Raw genomic sequence first — 6,000 nt, forward strand, 5'->3', positions numbered from 1 at the left:
AGCGGTTCCAGTACCAGGAGCTGGTGGATCAGTGCGTGTTGTGAGCCCATTGAAGTGAGGTGTAGAGGCTTTGCTGGCCGCTCACTGTGCAAGGTCTACACTCTACTTGGCATCAGTGGGGTTGTTAAAAGGAAAGCCATCAAATCAACATGGAGGCTGCAGAGAGGGCCTCCATGGTGATTTGGGATCAGGAGAAGTGATCTGTGGGTCAATGCTGCTGGGACACAAGCCAGGGCCTGATCAATCCTGGCTGGGTCGCCTGAGCGAGGGTGTATGATGTTGAAAGACCCGAAAGACCCGAGGACCTCAGGAAACATCACAGATGATCCAAACGAGTTGAATCAAGTGCAACTGGACTTGGTAGTATATATCCGTGAAGACGTTTCACCTTTCATCGAAGAGGCTTCCTCAGTTGGTGCCTTTCTGACTAGACCAAGCTAGTCTGACTGGCGGCTGATGAGACTCAGAATTTATCCTCTTGGAGTCGTTATCGGAGCTATAGATGTCCATGGTTCTTTGTGGCCGCGATGTTTACCAACGCCCATCGCTAACAGAGCCATAGATATGAGTGGCTCTTTTGTGTACCGATGTTTGGCCGCGCCCGTCGTTATCGGAGCTATAGATATGCATGGCTCTCCTGTGCTCCGATGTCCAGCCGCGCTAAACAAATGCAAATCAATAGCTCCGATAACGACGGGCGCGGCCAAACATCGGTACACAAAAGAGCCACTCATATCTATGGCTCTGTTAGCGATGGGCGTTGGTAAACATCGGGACACAAAGAGCCATGGACATCTATAGCTCTGATAACGACTCCTAGAGGATAAATTCTGAGTCTCATCAGCAGCCAGTCAGACTAGCTTGGTCTAGTCAGAAAGGCACGAACTGAGGAAGCCTCTTGGCTGAGAGGAGAAACATCTTCACGGATATATACCAAGTCCAGTTGCACTTGATTCAACTCCTTTGGATAATCATGACAACCTGGATGAATGAGAACATTCACAGACATAACTGATGATGTGTACCAGTGCATCCTAGGATGTATCTTCGAGTCATAACCCTTTTTATTTTTTACGTGAACGTATCCTCACCATGTCATGTGATATGCTACTTCAGTACACTTTAACAACAAATATTACTGGGACCACTACAGAACACTGCAGACGAACATTTAATATCCAGGAATTCACATTACAGACACCACCACTGACTATCCCTTCCAACACACTGGCCACAATCTCCAACACTGATCAGACATGGTCCAGACATGTACTAGGTCTTACCATACATGGTCCAGACATGTACTAGCTCTTACCATACATGGTCCAGACATGTACTAGGTTTTACCATACATGGTTTAGATATGTACTAGGTCTTACCATACATGGTTCAGACATGTACTAGGTTTCACCATACATGGTTTAGATATGTACTAGGTCTTACCATACATGGTCCACACATGTACTAGGTTTTACCATACGTGGTCCAGACATGTACTAAGTTTGATCATACATGGTCCAGGTATGTACTAGGTTTTACCATACGTGGTCCAGACATGTACTAAGTTTGATCATACATGGTCCAGACATGTACTAGGTTTTACCATACGTGGTCCAGACATGTACTAAGTTTGATCATACATGGTCCAGACATGTACTAGGGTTTACCATACATGATCCAGACATGTACTAGGGTTTACCATACGTGGTCCAGACATGTACCAGGTTTTACCATACGTGGTCCAGACATGTACTAGGTTTGACCATACATGATCCAGACATGTACCAGGTTTTACCATACGTGGTCCAGACATGTACTAGGTTTGACCATACGTGATCCAGACATGTACTAGGGTTTACCATACATGGTCCAGACATGTACCAGGTTTTACCATACGTGGTCCAGACATGTACTAGGTTTGACCATACGTGATCCAGACATGTACTAGGGTTTACCATACATGGTCCAGACATGTACTAGGTTTGACCATACATGGTCCAGACATGTACCAGGTTTCACCATACATGGTCCAGACATGTACTAGGTTTCACCATACATGGTCCAGACATGTACTAGGTTTTACCATACATGGTTTAGATATGCACTGGGTCTTACCATACATGGTTCAGACATGTACTAGGTTTCACCATACATGGTCCAGACATGTACTAGGTTTCACAATACATGGTCCAGACATGTACTAGGTCTTACCATACATGGTCCAGACATGTACTAGGTTTCACCATACATGGTCCAGACATGTACTAGGTCTTACCATACATGGTCCAGACATGTACTAGGTTTGACCATACGTGATCCAGACATGTACTAGGGTTTACCATACATGGTCATGTACTAGGTTTGACCATACATGGTCCAGACATGTACCAGGTTTCACCATACATGGTCCAGACATGTACCAGGTTTCACCATACATGGTCCAGACATGTACTAGGTTTCACCATACATGGTCCAGACATGTACTAGGTTTTACCATACATGGTTTAGATATGCACTAGGTCTTACCATACATGGTTCAGACATGTACTAGGTTTCACCATACATGGTCCAGACATGTACTAGGTTTCACCATACATGGTCCAGACATGTACTAGGTCTTACCATACATGGTCCAGACATGTACTAGGTTTCACCATACATGGTCCAGACATGTACTAGGTTTGACCATACGTGATCCAGACATGTACTAGGGTTTACCATACATGGTCCAGACATGTACTAGGGTTTACCATACATGATCCAGACATGTACTAGGGTTTACCATACATGGTCCAGACATGTACCAGGTTTTACCATACGTGATCCAGACATGTACTAGGTTTGACCATACATGATCCAGACATGTACTAGGGTTTACCATACATGGTCCAGACATGTACCAGGTTTTACCATACGTGGTCCAGACATGTACTAGGTTTGACCATACGTGATCCAGACATGTACTAGGTTTGACCATACATGATCCAGACATGTTCTAGGGTTTACCATACATGGTCCAGACATGTACTAGGGTTTACCATACATGATCCAGACATGTACTAGGGTTTACCATACATGGTCCAGACATGTACCAGGTTTTACCATACGTGATCCAGACATGTACTAGGTTTGACCATACATGATCCAGACATGTACTAGGGTTTACCATACATGGTCCAGACATGTACCAGGTTTTACCATACGTGGTCCAGACATGTACTAGGTTTGACCATACGTGATCCAGACATGTACTAGGTTTGACCATACATGATCCAGACATGTTCTAGGGTTTACCATACATGGCCCAGACATGTACCAGGTTTTACCATATATGGTCCAGAGATGTACTAGGTCTTACCATACATTGCCCAGACATGTACCAGGTTTTACCATATATGGCCCAGACATGTACCAGGTTTTACCATATATGGCCCAGACATGTACCAGGTTTTACCATATATGGCCCAGACATGTACCAGGTTTTACCATATATGGCCCAGACATGTACTAGGTTTTAACATATATGGCCCAGACATGTACCAGGTTTTACCATATATGGCCCAGACATGTACCAGGTTTTACCATACATGGTCCAGACATGTACTAGGTTTTAATCATACGTGGTCCAGACATGTACTAGGTTTGACCATACATTGTCCAGACATGTACTAGGTTTTAATCATACGTGGTCCAGACATGTATTAGGTTTTACCATACATGGTCCAGACATGTACTAGGTTTTACCATACATGGTCCAGACATGTACCAGGCTTTACCATACATGGTCCAGACATGTACTAGGTTTTAATCATATGTGGTCCAGACATGTACTTGGTTTTACCATACATGGTCCAGACATGTACTAGGTCTTACCATACATGGTCCAGAGATGTACCAGGTTTTACCATACGTGGTCCAGACATGTACTAGGTTTGACCATACGTGATCCAGACATGTACTAGGTCTTACCATACATGGTCCAGACATGTACTAGGTCTTACCATACATGGTCCGGAGATGTACCAGGTATTACCATACATGATCCAGACATGTACTAGGTCTTACCATACATGGTCCAGACATGTACTAGGTCTTACCATACATGGTCCAGACATGTACCAGGTTTTACCATACGTGGTCCAGACATGTACTAGGTTTGACCATACGTGATCCAGACATGTACTAGGGTTTACCATACATGGTCCAGACATGTACTAGGTTTGACCATACATGGCCCAGACATGTACCAGGTTTTACCATACATGGTCCAGAGATGTACTAGGTCTTACCATACATTGCCTAGACATGTACCAGGTTTTACCATATATGGCCCAGACATGTACCAGGTTTTACCATACATGGTCCAGACATGTACTAGGTTTTAATCATACGTGGTCCAGACATGTACTAGGTTTGACCATACATGGTCCAGACATGTACTAGGTTTTAATCATACGTGGTCCAGACATGTATTAGGTTTTACCATACATGGTCCAGACATGTACTAGGTTTTACCATACATGGTCCAGACATGTACCAGGCTTTATCATACATGGTCCAGACATGTACTAGGTTTTAATCATATGTGGTCCAGACATGTACTAGGTTTTACCATACATGGTCCAGACATGTACTAGGTCTTACCATACATGGTCCAGAGATGTACTAGGTCTTACCATACATGGTCCAGACATGTACTAGGTTTTAATCATATGTGGTCCAGACATGTACTAGGTTTTACCATACATGGTCCAGACATGTACTAGGTCTTACCATACATGGTCCAGAGATGTACTAGGTCTTACCATACATGGTCCAGACATGTACTAGGTTTGACCCTACATGGCCCAGACATGTACTAGGTTTGACCATACATGGTCCAGAGATGTACTCGGTTTGACCATACATGATCCAGACATGTACTAGGGTTTACCATACATGGTCCAGACATGTACCAGGTTTTACCATACATGGTCCAGACATGTACTAGGTTTGACCATACATGATGCAGACATGTACCAGGTTTTACCATACGTGATCCAGACATGTACTAGGTTTGACCATACGTGATAGACATGTACTAGGGTTTACCATACATGGTCCAGACATATACCAGGTTTTACCATACGTGGTCCAGACATGTACTAGGTTTGACCATACGTGATCCAGACATGTACTAGGTTTGACCATACATGATCCAGACATGTACTAGGGTTTACCATACATGGCCCAGACATGTACCAGGTTTTACCATATATGGTCCAGAGATGTACTAGGTCTTACCATACATTGCCCAGACATGTACCAGGTTTTACCATATATGGCCCAGACATGTACCAGGTTTTACCATACATGGTCCAGACATGTACTAGGTTTTAATCATACGTGGTCCAGACATGTACTAGGTTTGACCATACATGGTCCAGACATGTACTAGGTTTTAATCATACGTGGTCCAGACATGTATTAGGTTTTACCATACATGGTCCAGACATGTACTAGGTTTTACCATACATGGTCCAGACATGTACCAGGCTTTACCATACATGGTCCAGACATGTACTAGGTTTTAATCATATGTGGTCCAGACATGTACTAGGTTTGACCATACATGGTCCAGACATGTACTAGGTTTGACCATACATGGTCCAGACATGTACTAGGTTTGACCATACATGGTCCAGACATGTACTGGGTTTTACCATACATGGTCCAGACATGTACTAGGTTTGACCATACATGGCTCAGACATGTACTAGGTTTTACCATACATGGTCCAGAGATGTACTAGGTTTGACCATACATGGTCCAGACATGTACTAGGTTTTATCATACATGGTCCAGACATGTATTAGGTTTTGACCCGGTCTTGTTGATGAAGGGAGGCTCTTCTTATGAACAAGTGTGCGTGCTCAGATCAAATTCAAATACGTAAAGGCAATTGAGCGGTGTCCCTTTTTGAAACACAAGTCGAGAGTTAAACATTTATAAGCTTCTGGT

Source organism: Lampris incognitus, chromosome 9, assembly GCF_029633865.1.
Source record: "Lampris incognitus isolate fLamInc1 chromosome 9, fLamInc1.hap2, whole genome shotgun sequence".
Classification (NCBI taxonomy): Eukaryota; Metazoa; Chordata; class Actinopteri; order Lampriformes; family Lampridae; genus Lampris; species Lampris incognitus.